This window comes from Perissodus microlepis, chromosome 19 (genome assembly GCF_051167445.1).
Source record: "Perissodus microlepis isolate ML-2025 ecotype Zambia chromosome 19, ASM5116744v1, whole genome shotgun sequence".
Lineage (NCBI taxonomy): Eukaryota > Metazoa > Chordata > Actinopteri > Cichliformes > Cichlidae > Perissodus > Perissodus microlepis.
This window is the reverse complement of record NC_140479.1, coordinates 18565136-18571135: the sequence shown is the minus strand read 5'-3', so window position 1 is coordinate 18571135 and position 6000 is coordinate 18565136.

Here is a 6000-nt window from a genome sequence, read left to right as displayed (position 1 = left end):
TGCCAAATTCTGTGGCAGTTCATGAAGCACATCCTGAAATATTTCACTTTAAGTTGCATGTTACACCGACACAAAGCATGTGCTTGACTCATAAGCAAAAATGACACAAAAGCCTTTTTAGTCACCATATTTTTGTAGTTATTTGTTGAGATGAAAATGAAAAATGTCACTGCTAACTGGCATAGCGAGAGCGAGCCATCTCTACTCCATCTTAGGTGGCCAAATGAGTGTCGAAGGTCATGTTTGGTAGGTGGAAAACTGTAGTGTAGTTCAAAAGGAGCAAACACAACAGAGCCAGACTCTCCAGTTGGATGCCATCAAAACCAAACTATGATGGTACGACGTCCTAAGTGCAAGAATTCCCACTTCAAAGTCGAGAGCAAGGAAGAACCCGGGCTCCGGCACAATGTGGCGTCTGTTTGAAACTTAGCGGAACATACTAAGACACAACGCAGACTGGGGCCCTTGGGCCTGCTGGAGTGGGGGAAACTGGCATCGGTTGTGTTGGACAGCTAAGACACTCTGATCGGTGCCCAAAAAGCTGGATTTGAAAAGGCCAAGTGGAAACAAAGCTAGACTTGAGATTAAGCAGGGATGACACATGTAAGCGCACGAAAAATAAAGAAGCATACACACCAAAGCTTCTGAAGTAGAGGAGGGGATATATGTTGAATGTGCATCCAAACACAGCCACATCCTCGGCCCACATGAGAAGCAACAGCATTCATTTTAATAACTGCTCCCATTTTCCTTCTTGCCAGCAGCTATTACCATAATTCATGCTCCACTTCGTACCTGGAGAGCAGAGCTGCTGTTAATTGCCCCGGACATAGAGAAACTACACAAACGGAGAGCAGGAAAATTAAGGTAGGGTGGTTTTAATATCTTTCACAGTATATAATTAAAACAATGCAACAATGTTTCGCTACACTATAGAAGCTCCTGCAGTCAATTTGACTTACTTACAAAAGTCCCTATTCTGCAGAAAAACAAACATTAAAAATCAAGGAACAACCAACACTGAAACTGTAATTAGGTTCAGTAGTCAAATAAATGCTCTTTTTAAAGAAAAGGCCTGAGTCCTTTTCAAACATGCACAGTCAGGGATTAATGCAAGATGATTCATTGAAGACATATGAGAAAAATTTGACATTATTTTTCTCTGGTGCTTGCTTTGTTGTGGGATTATGATTAATGATATCTCTTTTCTGAAGGTATTTGAGAAGTTTACAAGGAAAAGCACTCAACACTCAACAACATTCGATCTCTTTTGTAAAGGATTATAAGCTCAAAGGACTGGGAAACCGATGGTTTAAACATTAACAATCCATTGTGTCTTAAGATTATTGGTCTTTCAAAATGAAAAGTAACCAGAGTTAATAATAAATGTGATTTCTGACCTCCATAATATAGTAGTGGAAGTGTTCGAAACGAACTAAAAGTAAAGGAAAAGAAAATCCTTCACCACTTGTTTCAAACATGTGCTTACTATCTGATATACTAAAATGCAGGATGTTATAAATTGCTTATTTATAGTGCAAACAATGTGAGTTTGAATATGGAAAACAGTTTGCGCAAAAATAAGCAGGGCGTTGGAACATTTCTTCATCTTGGCAGCTTCTCCTTTGACCCCGGGCCTAGATCCGTTGTGCTTGAATGTTGCCTGGTTATGAAAGCACGTTTCACCCGTGCTTACACTGACACAGTACATTGCTTAAATCGGATTGTCTGCAAGTTCACAAGAAGGCTTTGTAGCCGTGAGGTTGTTTATGTTGTTTGTAACCCTCCTACCACCTCTGAATCAGAGTTTCACATACTGTAATAATTCAATAATAGCTCACTTGAGTGTTTGGTAATAACACCTTATCTTCGGTGGTTAACGCTGCACTTTTAACTACATTACAGGGACTCATGATAGCTCCTCCACACTTTCATTTCAAACAATTACCTTTGATATAAATACATGTAAAGCAGCGTGGGAAAGCACTGTTCCATCTCGTTATGCAAAGCCTCGTAGTAGATAAGCTGTGACCGTTAACAAAACGGCAGGTTTCTAGAGCGCTGCAGATGGAAGTTCAAACCGTCAACATCAAGTATGCACAAACCCCTGTTGTGGTTTTACACAGGAGCTTTGCCAGGTACTAACTGGCAGGCTCAGAGGCAAGCTGATTATCCTGACAATCCGAAATACAGATAGTTTTTATTCAGGATGTGTCATCACACAGCTCTGGGACACAGCTCTCAAAGTGTCTCATTTCACATGCCTTAAGGTGGGATATAAATAATGAGTGCATCTGTTTTAAAAGGGACCTCAGGGAGCACAGCACACCTGGGAAGGAGGAAAAGTAATCAAGAACATCTCGCTATGCCAGTTAGCAGGTGATTAAAGCTACGCTGGAGCACTTTTTAGACCAAAATATAAATACGTATATTTGTTTCTATTTATTACAAAGCTCCCCCAAATAACTGTATATCACTAGCTGTGCCTTTTATTTATAGTGAGGAATCTGCAGCCTGGCATGCCATGCATTACTAAACCAGATTGCATAATAAATGTTAAATCTGGGTTTTTCCTGGATTAAAGTAGGTCTTTGGGGCAGTGCATGTGTGCACAATTCAGCTGCATATTAGTAAAATAATAGCCTATATATTAATTTTTTTGAAAGAAAAATTAAATTTAATTTGATGTTGTGATTGAAATCCATCATTCTGTTCAACTTGAAAACATTCAAGACAGCTGTCAGTCTTCCCAGGAATGGATATCCAGGGAACTTCACCACAAGGTCATATGATGTAAAAAACTCCAAGAGCTACATATCAGAATCTACAGGCTTTAGTTAGCGTGTTAAATGTTAAAATTCATGACATACAACTGGAAAAGCACTGCTCTTATGATAGCACAGTTTAGGTTTGCAAAATTGCATCTGAACAAACCACAGGAGTCCTTTTGATAGGAAGTGGAGATGTTTGGACATAGTGCATAGCACCACATTTGGTGAAAACTAAACACAGCATATCAGCACAAAACCATGTGTCAAGCACAATGCTGGACGGTACTTATTTGGGCTTGTTTTGCAGGCAGGACCTGGGCAGTCGAATATGAACTCCTCTGTATACCAAAGGTCATGTGAGGCCATCTGTCTGACAGCTAAAGTCTGGCAAAAACTGTGTCATGCCACAGGACAATGATCCTAAGCACACCAACAAATACCCAACAACCCAACTGAATGGCTGAAAATGATATGAATGATTGTGTTGCAATGAACTAGTCAAAGTCCAGACATCAACCTGATTGAAATCCCCTGTGACAGACTGACCGGTATGTCAAACAGAACATCATTATTGCTGCTAAAGGTGGTCCTACAAGGTGTACTGTTTACACACAGCTTCTGCATTTTGGGTTAGTTTTTGCTAAATAAACAATGACATGGTGTAATACGGCATGTGTTGTTACTGTTTATCAAATTTTTAGGCCTACTGAAGACTAGATTTTTAAAATTTCTTTATATGTATACTTTAGAATCAGCACAAAATATATACATATATAACATAATTTTGGCAACCTGGTGGCACTAGAGGCTTAACAAAGTCAATAGTATCCATCTAGTTCTTGATAATACTAAATAAATAACAAAATAAAATTGAATTGAACATTGAAAATTGAATTAAATTGATACATAAATGCAACTACAGCAGTGGCCCACTTTTTAGCTTATTAAATGGAAAAGAGAAACATATGATTAGATGACAAAACTTTATGTTCCCAGTTGCTCTTTGTCACTGGTGTTAACTTGTATCCTTAATATGTGGACCGAAGGATTGAAGTTTCCATACTGCATATGGAAGCTGCATATTTAAATATGGTAGCCCTCCAAATTCCAGCATCTAGCCCAAGACTTCAGTCATCATGCCATGTGGATGCCATGGCAAAATCAAACATCCAAGTGAGCAGATTTATTTGGCCTCTCTATTGCAGCGTAAAGACACAGGAGTACAGCAAGGTCAAGGAAAAGAAAAGTAAGTGATGAACATGTAGCTCTTCATCCTGTGCTGGTCCAACCCTGACTGCAGGAGGGCCTGACTGCCAAGCAGCGTACATGAGAGGAAAAAGTGACTAAAAAGGTCTGCGATTTCCAGCAGGATCTGAGCAAAAGACCTAAACTCTGTCCAAAGCTGTGAAGGCATGAATGTGCTTTAGCAAAAGCCTGACGCATTCGCTCATTCACACGTCAAACAAGTTTCCCTTCAATGGAGAGCTCTTTCTTCACTGGCTCTGATTCAGTGGAAATGCAAATGTTAAGGCCTTGCCTTGATTTGATGGAACGATTCGTTTTGTCAGTCTGCCTTCCCAACCAAACCTCGGCCTCCGACCCCACCCCCAAAACCCTTAATGACGCTCACTAAACGAACCATAGCGCTGTCATTCAGCCCAGTGCTTCTCAATGCCAACCTGACATTCAGCTGCCATCAGTCCCTACATGTACACATAGTCAGTTTAGCAAATTCAGTATTGCAATTTAAAAAAATGTAACATCAGACTGCCAGCTATGCTTTGAGAAATGTGTTAAAAGACAGCAAGAAGGTTCTCAAAGCAAACTTACATTAATCTATCTTGATCATTTCATTTACTAATGTTAAACTACCTCATAGAGACTCAGCTTAGTACCCTAATGTATTCTCTTAGGAGAGGACTGGGAGCGAGATCTTTTCCTCCTTCAGCCCCCAAAAAAGATGCTTGCCCAGAATCGGTGAGTGTATTTAAAAAGCTTGTTTAGCTATAAACACTGTAAGAATTTGGAATGGTACAAGCAAACAAAAATCAACCAAGAAGAGTTTTCGCCAAATCTTTGAGGAGGGCCTCAGTAGACATTGGAGAAATTTTAAGCCCCTTTCGACATTCATACAAAATAGAACTAATAAACAGAGCTAAGTCAGACTTCATAATTTGCACCTATAAAGACTACTAGCCTGCTTAAGAGTTCTGATTTCTCTCCGGCAATGTAGTTTCAGTGAGGTCGAGCTGTTGAGGATATTCTACATTAATGCTTGGACTTTGATCCACTTCCTGTTAAGCAAACTCTAGACCTGACACAGAGAACAATGAAGTCACACAAGAAAAGCCCGGTGAAACTTAAGCTTAACAAAGTGCGGCGCACGCGCATACATGAGCAACACAACACACTCACAAGACAGGTCTTAAATTCCCGCCTTAGGCAGCACACTCACAGGTTCTGAATGTCCTTATTTGGAGTGCGAGAGAGTGATTGGAAGAAGGGTGATGAAGCCACTTGCCGACAGTGCCGATTGAGGCAGGGCCACAGCAGCTTTGTGCCAATTAGTGCATTCGGGCGTGTGAAGAAGACAAACCCTCTTACAGGTAGGTAGGCATGGCTCTGCTGAAGGGCCCCAGGGCCAATTGGAACTCAAAGCCAATTGATTTGACAAGGCATGTTAATGACCCATATTCTCTAAGTAGCTGGTGCAAGGTGTGGTAGCAAGGAGGGAGGAGATGGAAAATTTTTTCTCTACTTCTCTTCTACAAACACAAATCTGTCAGCGCACCATCATGTAACTAAACAAACTCCAGTTTTATTATGCTTACATAAAATGCTGAAGTCAGAGCCTGTCATAAATAAATTACAGGTTAAAAACAAAGATGAGTGAAACCTTCATATTTGATGGGCAACTCGACTGCTATAAAATCCTACGAGTGTGCATCATGAAAAGTTACATTTTAAACCCATCTTTGTCCCGTTGCTTGGAAAGCACAGCCATAAAAACTGCCTACTCGACAACCTAATCTTTCAGCAGACTGATGACTCAGGATCAACCTGTGTCCTCAAGCTGCCTGTCCGCTCGCCTGTCGTTGTTGGTGAAAAAGAGCCATCGTGTGGTTAAAGAAGTGAGCTGCAGCTTGCTGTGAACACATGAAAAGTACCTGCTATAATAGAAACACCTATAGGCCAGGGGTTTACACTTTATAAAGGCAACAGTGAAGAT